The 19,041-nt window shown below is 38.4% G+C and overlaps 1 long non-coding RNA gene across 4 annotated transcripts; it reads right to left on the minus strand.

Moving 5' to 3' along the window:
• Nucleotides 1-6,441: 6,441 nt before the first annotated feature.
• LOC110872588 lies at nt 6,442-16,614 on the minus strand. 4 transcript variants are annotated; one of them, XR_004865006.1, is made up of 7 exons: nt 15,641-16,611; nt 15,222-15,529; nt 13,996-14,083; nt 9,380-13,043; nt 8,961-9,268; nt 7,737-7,813; nt 6,442-6,784 (listed from the first exon to the last, which is right to left on the minus strand). It is a non-coding gene; the product is annotated as an uncharacterized LOC110872588 (long non-coding RNA). The 4 variants fall into 4 exon arrangements; XR_004865005.1 differs by having other exon boundaries at nt 7,737-7,824; XR_004865004.1 differs by lacking the exons at nt 6,442-6,784; nt 7,737-7,813 and having other exon boundaries at nt 8,801-9,268; nt 13,996-14,072; nt 15,641-16,614.
• Between the last annotated feature and the right edge of the window lie 2,427 nt (nt 16,615-19,041).

Raw genomic sequence — 19,041 nt, forward strand, 5'->3', positions numbered from 1 at the left:
AATATTTGAGCCATGGGGGGTTTTTGGTAAACTCTGTGATCTGAAATCTTTGCTTAAAGGATCAAGTGTTTGTGATCTGCAATCCATGTTATCAAATTTTTTTTCTCATGATATTCTCTGTTATCTGCTTCTTCACCCTCACGTAAGTATCCTCACTATTACTAATACCATTAGCATCCTGAACTGGGAATTCATTCTGCACTATATTGGATTGAAATACCACACTATTTTCGATATTAGATTCAACGTCATCACGAACTTGTGATCCTTTATGTTCAGTGGATGAAACAAGCTCACTAGAATATGAAGCTACTTACCAGCCAAAAACCGATTTATTAAAAGCTCTCGCAATATTTGGAGTTGCGGCCACAGGGGCAGTTGCAATTAATCATGAAGGTGAGCGTTTTTTTAGACAATAGTTGATAGACAACATGTTTTTGACACAAACATCCAACTATTGGTTGCTAACGTTTTCTAATTTAATGTCAAATAGCGAAGAATTTGGAACTGAATCGGCGAAAAAACTTGAGGCGTTTCATGTTTTCTACTATTTTTGTAAAAAAGGTATTCTGTGTACTCATAATCGTGACTTCTTTGCCATTTTATCGTATTGCAGAGTAATATTTTAATGAGGTTCGATGATCTTTATTTTCAATCAATCTTTCCTTAACAGTTCATGTAATAAAGGTTAAGTATAAATGTTTTAATATGGGATAAGTTTATTGACAGTGCTGTTAAGTGCTAGCAAACACTATTAGACATAAAGATTTCTGTGTTTTATTGATAAATTAGCAGAATACATAAGGAGTATAAATAGAGATGATTACAGGTAAATATGGAAAACGTAAATATGGAAATCTCTATTCTAAAGCTAAGCATAAATCCTGGCTAACATTATTCTAATTATCATAAGTCACAACTTATTGTTAGGGCTGATTATTAGTCTAATATCCCTCCGCAAGTTGAGGGCGGGGAACGTCCTACAACTTGGACCGTAAGAACTGGAACCGCTGAGAAGATAACGGCTTGGTGAAGACGTCAGCGATGATCTGATCATTAGTAGCTATGAATTTGACATGCAGATTACCCTGAGCCACCTGTTCACGAACAAAGTGATAGTCCACTTCAACATGTTTTGTGCGAGCATGAAAAACTAGATTAACCGAAAGGTAGGTGGCTCCTAAGTTGTCACACCAAAGAGTGGGGGAGTAATTTTTAGCAATACCAAGTTCACGAAGAAGGGCCTTTAACCAAATCAATTCTGCAACTGTATCAGCAAGGGCTTTGTATTCTGAATCAGTAGATGAGCGAGACACAGTGCGTTGTTTTCGGGCTATCTAGGAAACAAGATTCGATCCAAGATAGATAGCTAATCCCCCCGTGGACCGACGGTCAACGGGACACCCGACCCAATCAGAGTCAGAATATGCCTGTACCGAGTTGGTCCAGTGAGCATCAGTAAAGGCATGAAGAATAGAGCCCGAGTCGTGACGAATACGTAAACCCAAGTCAGTGGTACCCTTTAGGTATCTCAGGATTCGTTTGACTTCTGTCCAATGGTTCTCAGTGGGTGCATGCATAAACTGGCAGACTTTGTTGACAGAGAAGGCAATATCAGGACGGGTCAAAGTAGCATATTGCAAGGCTCCAACAACCTGACGATACTTGGTCGGGTCAGGCATCAAGGGACTGTCATCAGGCATAAGAAGCTGAGATGTACTCATAGGTGAATTGACCGGATTGCAGTCAGATAACCCTGAACGCTGTAAAGTATCCCAGACGTATTTCTTTTGAGATAGGATAAGATCAAGACCATGGCGAATGACTTCAATACCCAAAAAATAATTAAGAGAGCCCAAATCTTTTACATCGAACGAAGAGCTTAGACTCTGAATGATGTGATCAACGGCCTGGTTGTTGTTCCCGGTGATGATGATATCATCAACATAGACCAAAACATAAATAATTGTACCTCGTGAGTTGAGAATAAACAAAGACGGATCTGTTTTGGACCCATGAAAACCAAGCTGTTGAAGAGCAGTGGATAGCCTATGGAACCAGGCCCGAGGAGCTTGTTTGAGTCCGTATAGAGACTTATGAAGGAGACAAACATGATGTGGCTTGGTGGGATCAACAAAGCCTTGTGGCTGTCTCATGTAAACTGTTTCTTGAAGATCACCATGCAGGAATGCATTCTGAACATCCAATTGGCGTAGGGCCCATTTGTGAGTAACAGCCAGAGATAAAACAACTCGAATGGTAGTAGCCTTAACTACTGGACTGAAAGTCTCATGATAGTCAACCCCAGCCTGTTGATGAAATCCTTTGGCTACAAGACGAGCTTTGTAGCGAGTCACTTTGCCTTGTGCATCCCTCTTTAACCTGTACACCCACTTACAATCAACCACATTAGAATTATCAACATAAGGAACTAATGACCACGTCCCGTTTTTATTAAGTGCATGAAACTCTTCGTTCATGGCATGACGCCACTCCGGAGACTTGTTAGCGACAGTAAAGGAAGTGGGTTCAGTGAGTTGATCAGGGGAAGTGGTGGTGTAATAGGCTGATGGGTTATAGCGGTTCGGACGCTTTGGGTTAGGACGAAGATGAGCTGGGCGAGGTCGAGTGGGAGAGTCAGGTTGGGCAGATTGGGTAGCATTAATAGGTGGATTCGGGGCTGATGTGGTCGGTTCTACTAGACCTGGTTCAGAAGAGGAATCGAAGGGTGTGGGTTGGACTGGGTCAGCTGGTTGGGGAGGCATAGGTGTAGGAACAGAAGGGGGCTGGTTAGTGTTTGGGCTAGAAACTGGGGAAGTAGGGCTGTTTTCGGAGTTGGACAGGTTGGGTGGTGGGGTCAGGAAGATGGAAGTGTAGGATGGAGGAGGTGGGGCAGGTGGTGGTGGTGTACGAGATGGAAGAATATGTTCATTAAAACGAACATGACGTGCGACATAGACACGTTCGGAGACCGGGTCAAAACATCGGTAACCATGATGGTCTGGGCTATAGCCAAGAAATATGCATGGAGTGGAGCGGAAGTCAATTTTGTGACGATTGTAAGGACGAAGATATGGAAAACATTGGCAACCAAAAACCCGAAGGAATGAGTAATCAGGTTTATGTTTGAAAACATGTTGATAGGGAGACATGTTTGAGGACACCCGAGAAGGTAGGCGGTTTATGAGATAGGTAGCAGTGTCAAAAGCAAACCGCCAAAATCGTAGTGGAAGATTGGAGTGGGCTAGCAGTGCAAGCCCAGTTTCCACAACATGACGATGACGTCGTTCAACAATTCCATTTTGCTCGCTTGTGTGAGGGCATGAACGACGATGAATGATGCCAAGCGAGTTAAAAAATGGAGTTAGATTCCCAAATTCACCACCCCAATCAGTTTGCACACTTTTTAGTTTAGTATTAAATTGACGTTCAACCATGTGTAAAAATTGTTTAAAAGTTGTGTAAACATCAGACTTGTGTGCTAGTGGATAAAACCACATATAGCGAGAGTGATGATCAACACATAAAAGGAAAAAACGATAACCATCAAGAGATAAAGTGGGTGAGGGACCCCAAACATCACAATAAACTAAATCCAAAATATTATTGCTTCGAAAAGTGGAAAGTTTTAAAGACAGTTTGGATGATTTTCCCAACTGACATGAAGTACATAAGCAGGATGATAATTTGGTGGAAACTCGTAAAGAACAACTAGAAGTAAGTGATTGAAAAACACGAAGATGCGGGTGTCCAAGACGATGGTGCCAAATGGTGGATGACTCTTTTGTTGATGTGAAGGCGACTTTAGGAAGAGACTTGAATGTAGGAAGGCGGATGGAATAAAGGCCTTGCTCACTTGGTCCCGTTAGAAGGATAGTGCGTGTAGACCCGTCCTTCACAACAAAAAAAAGAAGCATGAAACTAAAAAAAACATCATTATCTGAGCAAAATTTTTGAACGGAAAGGAGATTTTGTTTTAGGGCAGGAACATGAAGAATATTAGAGATATTAAAGGTTTTGTATGGGGTGTAAATTTTTGAAGAACCAATATGAAAGATGGGAAGGGTGGAGAGAATCATTACCTTGATAAGCTTCAGAGTTGTCAAGACTTGCTAAATCCGGGGAGGCATGATCATTGGCTCCAGTGTCGGGCTTCCAAATGATATCATATTGTGAGCTGGTATCCGAAAAGGCAGCAAAGTTGGCCTGAGAAGGCTGCCTAGAGGGACCAGCCTGATTGGGGCATTGAGTTGGTAAGTGACCGATCCCGCACCTGTTACAATGGCCAAAAACAGTGTTTTGTGTAGCAGCTAGGGCTGTAAACGAACTGAACGTTCAGCGAACCGTTCGTGAACCGTTCGGCGGGAAGTTCGTTTATGTTCGTTCGATTAGCTTAACGAACGAACATGAACAAAAAGTTTCGTTCGGTTAGCTTAGCGAACGAACACGAAGACAGGCCTCGTTCGTTCGACTGCGTTCGTGAACGTTCGGTAATATGTTCGGTTACGTTCGTTCGTGTTCGTTTGATTATATTAAAAAAATAATAAATAATAAATAATAAATAATAAACCTTTTATCTATTGAAAACTTGAAACCCTATTTTTTCTAAGTTAGCTAAAATTTGGACATTCTAAGCCATTTTTTGGGATAATTATGTCTAAATTAGTTAAACTTGATTCATTGTTTGGTAGTGTAATAGACTTCCTGTGTTTTGATTTATCATTTTGATGCTTGTGTTTAACTACTTATATAATATTTAAGGATATCAAAGTTTTTATTTATGTATGTCACTTATTACAAACAGTGTCCTTTATCTTCAATAATTACAGAAAACGTACTCGATGTTTGCAAACTCTTGCAAGTTATGTCATTTAGACCTAACTCAGTTAATTTTTTATGGTTAAATCTGACTAAATGGACCCCACGTGAGGTTATTTTGGTCATTTTACTCTCATGTGGGGTCCATTTGGTCATATTTAACCACAAAAACCCTCATGTGGGGTCCATTTGGTTAGATTTAACCACAAAAATTAACTGAGTTAGGGCTAAAGGACATAGCTTGCAAGGGTTTGCAAACATCGAGTACGTTTTTTGTAATTCTTGAAGACAAAGGACACAGTTTGCAATAAGTGACATACATAAAGGACGATTTTTGTAATTTACTCTTTATTTTCAAGTTAAACTAGTTTCTTGACCCGCCGCGCGATGCAGCGGCGTCAAAAAGTAAAGTAACTTGAACTTATACCGTTAAATATTTGACCCGACTCGTTTTCGAACAAAATTTACGTCAAAGCATAGTTCAACTGAAAACGTAATAAAAATAAGCATAAAAATGTATTATATTTGACCGACTTGTATTTATAACGAAAAGTACTTAAAATAAGCAAGTAAGAAAATAGTGTTTTTTACATTAAAGAATGGTACCACGCATTGTGGCGGAATCAAAACGTAAAGTTACTCAAATTTATACCACCTGGTGAAAATGTGTTATATTTTACCCAACTCGTTTCTGAACAAAACGTAGACTAACAAAACACGTAAATAAAAATAAGCACGAAAACGTATTATATTTGACTCAGACACATAAATTAAGCATTTGTAAAAGTCGAGAGGGTCAAAATGACATTTTACAAAGTTTTTAAATAGCTGAGGTGGTATAAGTGGCAATGCTAAAAGTTGAAAAGATAAAAAACCCATGTGTTTAGATGGTATTGTTGTAATTTGGAAAAGAAAAATAATAATAAAATAATAGAGGTTGTGTCTTAGGTAGTATTACTAAGTCACCCTCGTTTATTATATCAATAATAGTTATTTAGCCATGCGTTGTGGCTGGAACGCGGCAAGAACTTAGTCGATATCAGCTCGGTTTGTACAAAACTGGTACGGTGCAGGTACGGTACCACCAATCGCTAATTGTTTGTCGAATCTCAATGTATTATACACCTAGTAGACGTATCAAAGCCGTGTGTTGCAACAACCACAAACTCGATCGATTAAAGAAAAACCAATTTCTAAAAATTAATTAAAAGTTAGCTTAGTTAAATTTAAGTTAATAAAACAAAGAAAGTGTTCTAAAAATGAAAACGAAAAACTAAACAGGAAAAAAAGACAAAAAAGATAGATGATTAAAATTTATATTATGAAAAGGTTAAAACTAAAACTAAAGAAAAAAAAGGAAACAAAATAATGAAAAGGTTAAAACTAAAACTAAAGAAAAAGAAACAGCACCAAAAAAGTATATGGATGGTTGTAACCTAACCGTAAGTCGTGCATCATTATTAGGCTTCACAGTGTAAAAAATATAGAAGAGAAAAGGGTGGCTGACGGAATCGAACCCAGGCAGTGGAGGTACAATTGCAAAGCATTAACCAGTCCATCAGCACTTTAATTTGTCTTAAATTTGGTTGGCAAGATATATATATAGAAATATGGGTCGGTGGCTTTTGATGTGACAGCCACCGACCTTTATCTTTAATTTCAAGTTAAATGTTCATTTTCGTTCGGTTTTATTTGCATGTGTTCGTTTGTGTTCGAGATCAGCGTTTACGAACTGTTCGTGAACAACTGAATTTCCTTAACGAAAGAACACAAACATAAACTTATGTTCGGTATGCGTTCGTGAACAGTTCACACCCCGAAATATCAGAGCTTGGCGTGACTGGACCGGTATCTTCATTGCACAGCGGAAGCAAAAAGCTAAGACTTCTAAACAATGAACGCCGCTAAGTACTCAAATTCCCATGGGTTCTCCAATTCCAACCGTGCCATATCTTTGAAAAGTAACCTGAGAAAGAACATGCGAAAAAGTCAACATAAAGTTAAGCGAGTTCATAGTTTGCTTTGAAAAGATTTAAAATAAATCTTTTTGATAACCGGTTTTAAAGTTGTTGAGAAAATATAGTAAAATTATTTTCTTGGCATGATATATGAAAAACTGTGAGTCTAGCCCACAACAGTCTTTGTGCATTGCACGAGAGAGAATGGGCCGAGCCCAAACGCACCTTTGTAAGCACGATCAGCGCGTCCTCTTACTTAGGTATAATTTGAAAAACTTTACCAAAGTTTGTAAATCCATGTATTTGTGAGTTTACATCAAATGAATCTTAAAAACATTTGAAAATTTGAGTATCAAAAGCTGGTATGTAAGCGTCTATGAACAGATCATTAATGTTTTGCAAGGACATTAATATGTGTGGCGACATAGGAAGCACTCAACCCTAGCGGATTCCCCCCGGTCCACCCGGTTAGAACAACAAAAGCACTACATGGGCCACACAAGGACCCAAGAGTGGGGCTCGCTACACCCGATAGATCTACCACTTTTGCCCTCGGTCTTATACAAGATTAATGGCACTTAAGAGAGATTACTATTCGCTCACCTGATCTAACAGTTCATTCCCTAGCTTAACCATACCCTAGTTAACGTATAATGTGTGAGTTATTCATGTCCTTGGGCCTCTGCCCATGTCCTTGGGCCTTTGCCCACGTCATTTGTGTTATTAAAACTCATGCATGTTTCGAAAAACACTTATGTTTTCATAAAACCGGTATGTTTAGTATAATCTTTTCGTAAACCATTTGAGTTCGTTGAAATTCTGTCGCAAAATGGTTTATAAATATGTGATATTGATTTATCGAAACCTTGTGTGATTTTGCAAAACTTGCATGTCTTTCCACCCCCGAAAACATTTTATAAAAAAATGTAAAACAGTGAAAAGTGGGGGTTATGAACTCACCTTGACATTCCTGTGCAAAGCTAGCCTAACGTGATTCCGTAGTGTCGTTCCAAGAATGTGCATTAGCCAGCGTGCAACTATGGTATTCCTAACAGGGAATAACTTATCAGTTTCTAGTATAACGACATAGTTAAACTACGTGTCCAAGCTCTACCGAGTCGTAAGTAAACGACTCTACGAAGGTGTTATCATTTTGATTCTGAAATAATCAATCTAAGGTTATTTAATCCCGTTCATAATCGGGATAAAACTAAGTCACGAAATCGACTTAGTTTTCGAGTGTTAAAAGATATATATATATATATATTTATATATTTAAATATAAATATATACTTGCGATGTCGTGTTAGTCGTCGTGACTAGACATACGTAGGTGGATAGCGGTTCGTGTCGTTGTTGCCGTAAGATGGAAATAAAAGTGTGTATATATGTATACATATATTTTAAGTCGTGAGTTTGAAATATAAACTCTAAATTCAGTCGTTTGAACCAAATATAAAAACTATATTTAGTTCGTAAGGAAGTCTAAAGTCGACTTTTAAAACAAATACAAGCGATTAAATTTATTTTATAATCTAACACGAAGTAACGACTTTTGAAATAAAAATAAACATTTATATTTATTTTTATAAAAGCGTTCGGAAGTATCGGTGTTCGAAATAAATACAAACGTTATATTTATCTTGTAAAAGTATTCGGAAATAGCGATGTTTGAATAAATATAGAAAATTATATTTATATAAATATATATGTCGGTTCCGTTAAGTTATAACTAGTGTTTGTCAAAATAATATACATACATATCTAACTTTGAAAGAATCACTTTAACTACGATAGGTGTTCTTTATATAGACAAAATATGTTTCGTTTTATAACTCGTAAAACATCGCCAAATAAATATACTTCTATATTTATTTTATATAAAAAAAAAACTTGTATCTCGATAAGCGTCGTCTTTAAGATGTAAATATGTTTTGTAATCCGGGTTTTTAACGGAAAACGGACAGAGTTTCCTCCGTTTTTCGAATAACCCGACAATAAAAGTCGTCGTATTTTGTCAAAGCTCAACACTAAACCAATCACCATTATATATATATCTTTCGCAAAACATAACGAACACTAAAATAAATAAACTAGAGTACGGCGGTTCAAGCTCGGTTCGCGTAGACTAAAAAAAATCTAACGAATCTATATATAAAGTTTAACGCATCGTTAAAACTTTACCGGGTCTTGACTGACTACCGTTGACCAAGTTTGACCATCTTGACTGAGTTGACCCGCTGTTGACCCGAACACCCGAACCGAAACCAGTTGACCGATTCGAACCAAGCTGACACTTGAATTGAAATTCTCGAACCAAACTGAGCCTTCTGAACCGGGTTTTAACCCTACTGAGTTGACCCGAGTGGACTCGGGTTTGACCGAGTCTCGAACAGAAGTTGATGTTGCCTGTGGTTGACCTAACCTTACTGAGTTGACCGAACACTTCAACCAATCTGGCCTGAGTGGATCCGAACCTGACCTGGATCAATCTTGAGCCGAAAAGGAGTCGTACAGAAATTAAACCCGAATCAAAAGCTGAACATCACTACTCGGTGAACGAAAGAGAAGAATGATTAAACGGAATAGATAATAAAACTCACCGGAAAAGTAACGGCTGTAACCGTTAATTGGCATCATCACCGTCTTCACCATCACATCGCTCATCATCTTCATGTATCATCTTTATCAGAAGAACGGCCGGAGAAACGACCTGATTTCCGGCTCCTGTCGTCGGAGAAAGAGGGTGTCGCCTGGTTTGTGTGGGTGTCGTCAGAAAGAGGAACGAGATGAAGGGTGTCGCTGACTGCCGTATCCATCACCGTCGCACCGCCGGTGATCATCACCAGTGACGAAACAGACAAGGGGGTGTGAGTGGTGTGTGATTGCGGAGGTGTCTTGCCGGAGAGGACCACCGGCTTCACGGTTCCGCCGGCCGCCGGTCACTGGACCGAGAGGGTGTCTTGGTTTAGGTTATGTATGTGTGTGTTTGGAGTTATAGTTAAAAGAGATGATGGCAGTGAAGGATTTTGAGAGGATAATGTTCCAGACAAGAAATGAGAGGGAAAAGGAGAGGAGTCGGTGTATGCGGCTGTAAAGTGAATGGAATTAGGGTTTAGCTTCCTTTTTATACTTAGGTTAGAGTAATGGGTTTTGGGCTTGGGCCCAAGGCCCACAAGCCCAAGTCTCGTGTTTTAAGTGGCCCGCTAACTCCTACGAAACCCGTTTTCACGATCTGGACTCCATAAGCATTGTAAAATATAATTTTATTATCAAATACGTAAAACATGAGCGCTATTTTATCGTTGTCGCGTTTGATCGTCGGTTACATAAAAAGTGCGTAAAATGCGTCGTTTGTTCGTTTCAACCCGTTTTTCAATCTGGTTTCGACCACGGTTGTTAAAATTTAAAGTACGAATCTAAAATATATCATAAAATTTTAATATTTGTAGTCGTTGTCAGTATTTTGTTTGGTTTCAGTTTGTTACCGTTTAAATTCCAGCAGTTTCACTGCAGATCATCATACGTGTACTGAATTGTCGAATAGATGTTTCAAGGCACTCCAAAGGCCTAATTAAGTTAATCCACGTCTTAAACACTATCTATTATTGTTTTAAACGTTCGCTAATCACGTAATTAGAACCCGTTAATTACCAGTTGTCACATTCTCCCCCTGTTGCAGAAATTTCGTCCTCGAAATTTAGATTATGTTATCTCCTCAGAGTTGTGTCATTCCTAGGTAAGTCTGAATAATACAAAAGTGATTGACCGCGTAAACGAATTAAAACTTATTCGAATTATTATATGAATGTAAAGACATTTTGCATCAATAAGAATCCAACGGTTTAACTGAGTTTGTTCTAGAAATCGATGTCAAGTGAACGAGATGTTGTGATACTATCACCAATGTGACTAAGTTTACAGGGTTCAATAAAAGAGGAATTTCAAGTGGTAGAATTTCAATTGAACGTTCACAATATGCAAATCAATTTTTGAGACAATAGAATTCACTACCAACGGAAACTTGCGTTGGTTGTTGTATGAATGAAACTCGAATTCAACAAATTCGTTTGACATAGAGACATGAAAATGTTCATCAATCGAAACGTTAAATGAATAAAATCAATGTGTTGACATTATCGAATTGCAAGGATACACCGAACTGAAATACAACCGAACCTGGTGTATCATCGTCTTAATACATAGTTGTATTAAGACTATTTAAATGATTTGTTAAACAAGAAGCATACATAGTTTCGCATGAAATGGTTGTTCATGATTAGCACAAGCTACAAGTTTATACTGACGCCACAAGGTGTCGTAGTGAATAAAATAATTCAACAATAGCGGTGACCGAACAAGTTCACCGTCTTTGAAATCAGATGAAAGGTTCAATGAAGTAAATCCGAATGTTTGTTTCAAACAAATCTCATAGGATTTTCAATTGAAAATGAAGCAAATAAATAATGTTTTCGATCGAAGATGGAAAGCAATGAATATCACAAGATGTTCGATCGATACTGAAAGAACCGTTAAAGAAGTACACGGAAATATGACATAAATTTGTGTACCATTATCTTAACACACGAGTGTGTTAAGATTGTTTTAATATGATAAATCAACAAAGCGGATTTAATATCAATAAACAAATAAATAAATAATTAAATCCGTACATGAGGTGAGCAACGAGATTAGCGCAAGCTTCAAACTTGTGAAAAAAATGCCACCACAAGGTGATCGTGATCAAAGAAACGATTCAATGAAGTCGAAGACCAAACAAGCATGTTATGGTTCAAAGCAAATGAAGTGCTTGTTGGGATTATTTCGAATATGATGGCCTCAATCCATCATATGGAATCTTGAATCGAATATATATTACGAGCAAGTTCAATCAATTGAACTTGGTAGAAACACAATCCAACAATAAATTCATGTATCAATAAGATAGTTTCGACATGATTACAATGAAAAACCATGTATGCCTTTCGAAAGAAAATGAGTTTTTCAAGAAATTCGTTGACTCGATACCAAGGAGTCAACACTTTGCAATAATACGGGTCGTCTAGATCACAATGCAAAGATTGAGTATAGCGAAATAATATATGAGGTGTTGACAAAACAACCATTCGAAGTGAAACCACATGCGTAACAAACAATGCATGTGTAGCTTATGAATTTGTCAAGAGAAAAAAAGAACAAATGAGTATTCGCTACCATGGAAGGAATCCTCATGATACAGTGATCATTAGGAGGAGTAGAACTATGAGAATCCACTCACTATATGCAATAAGTCAAAATTTCAACAAAAGAATTTTGAGGACTTTACCTGGAATTTCGTGTGATGACCGATTGTTACATGACATTACCATAGAATGTCGAACATAGCGTAATCGCCATAACGAAGTAAGGGAGATGCGAAAATGTGTGACTTCTTTTGCAGCGCCAACAATTGTGAGTCTCTTTAGACTAAGTATCGATCGTTATGAAATCTTGTTTAAGCGTACCTCAGTGTGATTCGTGTCGTTTGCAGGATCACTTGCCAATTTGCCGCTTTCGACCAGTAGTTCTCCCACTGACGGGGTTAGCATCATTGTTGTCATGCTCAATCATGTTTTCCAAAGGCCTTGCCTCGAAAGTTGTGTGTGGTGTATTTCAACGTCCGTTGACGTATAGTTTAAGTTTCACATATAGTTGCGCAATAGCGTTTCGTTCCACGTAGGTTACCTGCTCGGGTAATTAAAATAGCATAGACAATATAGGTAATGGCATTTGCCCTAGTTAATAATCGTGGCTCCTACATGAGGACCTTTAATGAATTTCGTCGTAAGTTTTCCATAGGTCCTAAATGTGTGTTACCACAACTCTCAAAGTCTTGCTTTATGTGTGTAATTGTTTCGTGTATTGTGTATCGACACAACATTTGTATATGTTTAAAATCGAAACAGTTGACTCATTGTTCTTGGCAACGGTTGGAACCCATATTCGAGTCTTAGGCGTTCTGTACGTGTTCAATTCTTGATATCTAAGTCCCTAGAGGAGAGTGAGGTTAAAGCCTAGGTATCACTACAGAAACCTAGTTCGCTGAAACCTATAGCTCTGATACCAATCTGTCACACCCCGAAATATCAGAGCTTGGCGTGACTGGACCGGTATCTTCATTGCACAGCGGAAGCAAAAAGCTAAGACTTCTAAACAATGAACGCCGCTAAGTACTCAAATTCCCATGGGTTCTCCCATTCCAATCGTGCCATATCTTTGAAAAGTAACCTGAGAAAGAACATGCGAAAAAGTCAACATAAAGTTGAGCGAGTTCATAGTTTGCTTTGAAAAGATTTAAAATAAATCTTTTTGATAACCGGTTTTAAAGTTGTTGAGAAAATATAGTAAAATTATTTTCTTGGCATGATATATGAAAAACTGTGAGTCTAGCCCACAATAGTCTTTGTGCATTGCACGAGAGAGAATGGGCCGAGCCCAAACGCACCTTTGTAAGCAGGATCAGCGCGTCCTCTTACTTAGGTATAATTTGAAAAACTTTACCAAAGTTTGTAAATCCATGTATTTGTGAGTTTACATCAAATGAATCTTAAAAACATTTGAAAATTTGAGTATCAAAAGCTGGTATGTAAGCGTCTATGAACAGATCATTAATGTTTTGCAAGGACATTAATATGTGTGGCGACATAGGAAGCACTCAACCCTAGCGGATTTCCCCCGGTCCACCCGGTTAGAACAACAAAAGCACTACATGGGCCACACAAGGACCCAAGAGTGGGGCTCGCTACACCCGATAGATCTACCACTTTTGCCCTCGGTCTTATACAAGATTAATGGCACTTAAGAGAGATTACTATTCGCTCACCTGATCTAACAGTTCATTCCCTAGCTTAACCATACCCTAGTTAACGTATAATGTGTGAGTTATTCATGTCCTTGGGCCTCTGCCCATGTCCTTGGGCCTTTGCCCACGTCATTTGTGTTATTAAAACTCATGCATGTTTCGAAAAACACTTATGTTTTCATAAAACCGGTATGTTTAGTATAATCTTTTCGTAAACCATTTGAGTTCGTTGAAATTCTGTCGCAAAATGGTTTATAAATATGTGATATTGATTTATCGAAACCTTGTGTGATTTTGCAAAACTTGCATGTCTTTCCACCCCCGAAAACATTTTATAAAAAAATGTAAAACAGTGAAAAGTGGGGGTTATGAACTCACCTTGACATTCCTGTGCAAAGCTAGCCTAACGTGATTCCGTAGTGTCGTTCCAAGAATGTGCATTAGCCAGCGTGCAACTATGGTATTCCTAACAGGGAATAACTTATCAGTTTCTAGTATAACGACATAGTTAAACTACGTGTCCGAGCTCTACCGAGTCGTAAGTAAACGACTCTACGAAGGTATTATCATTTTGATTCTGAAATAATCAATCTAAGGTTATTTAATCCCGTTCATAATCGGGATAAAACTAAGTCACGAAATCGACTTAGTTTTCGAGTGTTAAAAGATATATATATATATATATATTTATATATTTAAATATAAATATATACTTGCGATGTCGTGTTAGTCGTCGTGACTAGACATACGTAGGTGGATAGCGGTTCGTGTCGTTGTTGCCGTAAGATGGAAATAAAAGTGTGTATATATGTATACATATATTTTAAGTCGTGAGTTTGAAATATAAACTCTAAATTCAGTCGTTTGAACCAAATATAAAAACTATATTTAGTTCGTAAGGAAGTCTAAAGTCGACTTTTAAAACAAATACAAGCGATTAAATTTATTTTATAATCTAACACGAAGTAACGACTTTTGAAATAAAAATAAACATTTATATTTATTTTTATAAAAGCGTTCGGAAGTATCGGTGTTCGAAATAAATACAAACGTTATATTTATCTTGTAAAAGTATTCGGAAATAGCGATGTTTGAATAAATATAGAAAATTATATTTATATAAATATATATGTCGGTTCCGTTAAGTTATAACTAGTGTTTGTCAAAATAATATACATACATATCTAACTTTGAAAGAATCACTTTAACTACGATAGGTGTTCTTTATATAGACAAAATATGTTTCGTTTTATAACTCGTAAAACATCGCCAAATAAATATACTTCTATATTTATTTTATATAAAAAAAAAACTTGTATCTCGATAAGCGTCGTCTTTAAGATGTAAATATGTTTTGTAATCCGGGTTTTTAACGGAAAACGGACAGAGTTTCCTCCGTTTTTCGAATAACCCGACAATAAAAGTCGTCGTATTTTGTCAAAGCTCAACACTAAACCAATCACCATTATATATATATCTTTCGCAAAACATAACGAACACTAAAATAAATAAACTAGAGTACGGCGGTTCAAGCTCGGTTCGCGTAGACTAAAAAAAATCTAACGAATCTATATATAAAGTTTAACGCATCGTTAAAACTTTACCGGGTCTTGACTGACTACCGTTGACCAAGTTTGACCATCTTGACTGAGTTGACCCGCTGTTGACCCGAACACCCGAACCGAAACCAGTTGACCGATTCGAACCAAGCTGACACTTGAATTGAAATTCTCGAACCAAACTGAGCCTTCTGAACCGGGTTTTAACCCTACTGAGTTGACCCGAGTGGACTCGGGTTTGACCGAGTCTCGAACAGAAGTTGATGTTGCCTGTGGTTGACCTAACCTTACTGAGTTGACCGAACACTTCAACCAATCTGGCCTGAGTGGATCCGAACCTGACCTGGATCAATCTTGAGCCGAAAAGGAGTCGTACAGAAATTAAACCCGAATCAAAAGCTGAACATCACTACTCGGTGAACGAAAGAGAAGAATGATTAAACGGAATAGATAATAAAACTCACCGGAAAAGTAACGGCTGTAACCGTTAATTGGCATCATCACCGTCTTCACCATCACATCGCTCATCATCTTCATGTATCATCTTTATCAGAAGAACGGCCGGAGAAACGACCTGATTTCCGGCTCCTGTCGTCGGAGAAAGAGGGTGTCGCCTGGTTTGTGTGGGTGTCGTCAGAAAGAGGAACGAGATGAAGGGTGTCGCTGACTGCCGTATCCATCACCGTCGCACCGCCGGTGATCATCACCAGTGACGAAACAGACAAGGGGGTGTGAGTGGTGTGTGATTGCGGAGGTGTCTTGCCGGAGAGGACCACCGGCTTCACGGTTCCGCCGGCCGCCGGTCACTGGACCGAGAGGGTGTCTTGGTTTAGGTTATGTATGTGTGTGTTTGGAGTTATAGTTAAAAGAGATGATGGCAGTGAAGGATTTTGAGAGGATAATGTTCCAGACAAGAAATGAGAGGGAAAAGGAGAGGAGTCGGTGTATGCGGCTGTAAAGTGAATGGAATTAGGGTTTAGCTTCCTTTTTATACTTAGGTTAGAGTAATGGGTTTTGGGCTTGGGCCCAAGGCCCACAAGCCCAAGTCTCGTGTTTTAAGTGGCCCGCTAACTCCTACGAAACCCGTTTTCACGATCTGGACTCCATAAGCATTGTAAAATATAATTTTATTATCAAATACGTAAAACATGAGCGCTATTTTATCGTTGTCGCGTTTGATCGTCGGTTACATAAAAAGTGCGTAAAATGCGTCGTTTGTTCGTTTCAACCCGTTTTTCAATCTGGTTTCGACCACGGTTGTTAAAATTTAAAGTACGAATCTAAAATATATCATAAAATTTTAATATTTGTAGTCGTTGTCAGTATTTTGTTTGGTTTCAGTTTGTTACCGTTTAAATTCCAGCAGTTTCACTGCAGATCATCATACGTGTACTGAATTGTCGAATAGATGTTTCAAGGCACTCCAAAGGCCTAATTAAGTTAATCCACGTCTTAAACACTATCTATTATTGTTTTAAACGTTCGCTAATCACGTAATTAGAACCCGTTAATTACCAGTTGTCACATCGCGAACATGTTAATTTCCTTAACGAACGAACACGAACATGACCTTGTTCGTGTTCGTTCGGTTCGTTTACAGCCCTAGTAGCAGCCCAAGAAAATTGTCTATTGTTACCAGAATTGTCACGGTCCCGATTTGAATTTGCACGTGAGTTGCCACGATTAGTACCACGTCGATTGCCACGGTTGTTGTTGTAAGACCGTGGGGCAAAGTAAGCTTGGGGTTGTGGGCTGAAGGTTGGGGACGGCTGGTTGGTGTTAGGAGCAGGCTGTAGTTGATAGCCAAGTTGAGCAGCAAGCAGTTGAAGATTTTGGAGTTGAGATTGGATGTTGTTAATGGTGGGAGGTTGTTTTGTGGTGCTGTTGTAAGCCTGTGGTATTAGGGAGGGTTGTGGTTCTTGGTTTTTAGTAATCATGTAATCATGGTCGGTCAATAAACCATATAATTCGTTAAACTTTACAGGTGGATTACAGCAGATTACCTTTTAAGCTATTGTACTCCTCCCGAAGACCCGCAATAGTAAGCATCACCACATCTTTGTCTTTCTGGGGCTCACCGATGTTAGCCAAGGCTGTTGCATATTCTTGAGCACGAGTTAAATAGTCAACAGCTTTCTCATCGCCTTTCATGGCTATTTTCAAGAGTCGGGTCTTCAAGGTATACTCATGTGAGGCGGTTTGAGGCGCGTAGGCGCGTTCCAGAGACAACCAAACGTCTCTAGAAGTAGTGCCCTGGACATGTTGGAAGGAGGCTTCAGACATGGTTGAGATGATAAGCATGCGGACATGGGCGTCGTTTGCAATCCACCGGCTGTAGTTCGGGTTATCAGCAGCAGCCGCATCAGTGGAAACTTTGGGTGATGGGCAGGGTATGGAACCACCAATGTAACCAAACAGGGAATTGGAGACAAGGAATGGTTCGACCATTGCTTTCCAATAGCCATAATTTGAGGGTGGGAGGGTAAAGGCGAACTTGTGAGAGTTGTGAATGGTCTTTTCTTGGGTGGTAAAGAGGGCAAGGGTGGCCATAATGAAGACTGGAATGGGTGTCGCTGCTGTTCAAAGAGAGAGTTTGTTGAGTAGATGGCCAGAGATATTACTCACGGCTGTACAGCTGCTGTCCGGCGGTGGCCAGAGAAAAAAAAAGAGGCAGCAGCTAGGGTTAGAGACAGGCTCTTGATACCATATTAGACATAAAGATTTCTGTGTTTTATTGATATAAATTAGCAGAATACATAAGGAGTATAAATAGAGATGATTACAGGTAAATATGGAAAACGTAAATATGGAAATCTCTATTCTAAAGCTAAGCATAAATCTTGGCTAATATTATTCTAATTATCACAAGTCACAGCTTATTGTTAGGGCTGATTATTAGTCTAATAAACACTATTGTTTGAAGCATCATATTAAGCACTTTTCAGCTTGGTCATCAAATGTCTTTCGTTTTCATTTTCTTATCTTGTGTTCTACAAAACAGTTCACATAACCTTATATGCTAATGCAATTTCCAGACATAATTAGCGTTTTAAAGCTGCAAGCCGTTGGTTGTGTTGCTCGAGGGAATCAACTTACAATGTGAATGGGACCTTGTGAAAGCGATATCAGAGGACTGTTTGCCTGTGATTGCGTCAATGAGGTTCTGCTTCTAAACCTTTTAGTATTATTTATGTCTAAAACATGCTATTATATTTTTGAACTTGAATTGAACATCTTTATATGTGCTTTTGTGTGTTGGTGGGGACACATTTTTATTATCCGCCTGATCATATTTAGGCTATCAATGTGCGTTTGTGAACTTTTAACAAAGTATATGAAAATCAAAACCTTCCTCTATTTTAAATGTCAACAAGAAAATACCCTTGTATGTATTGCAATAAGAATAGTCCAGGTGGTATCGGGCTGCCCACCTACACTTCCGTCTGTTCATCTTCTATGACCTTTATAAATAGTTTGGGTGCTAAATATAATTCAAAAAACTATATTTTAACCACAATAATCTTTCTTTTATTAAACTGATTTATGAGAATGTTATTTGGCCCGTTTCCTTCTAATTAGATCTTTTAGCCTAAACCATTTTGACCCGTTTGACGCCTCTAACCATAGTTGTCAATAGCGGTCGCTATGGTTGTTATAGCGAATAGCGTAGCGTATAGGTCAAAGGTCGCTACAAGGTATGCAGCCATAGCCCTTAAATAGCGGGATTTCACTTCTTTTTATAAATACAAATAGCGATTAAATATAGCCATAAAATAGCTGGATTTTAGCTTTTTTGTTAAATATACATGTAAAATAATGTATGCCAGGGTATTCATAAAATAGGGCGCACTATTTATCGCTATTC

This window comes from Helianthus annuus, chromosome 8, assembly GCF_002127325.2.
Source record: "Helianthus annuus cultivar XRQ/B chromosome 8, HanXRQr2.0-SUNRISE, whole genome shotgun sequence".
Lineage (NCBI taxonomy): Eukaryota > Viridiplantae > Streptophyta > Magnoliopsida > Asterales > Asteraceae > Helianthus > Helianthus annuus.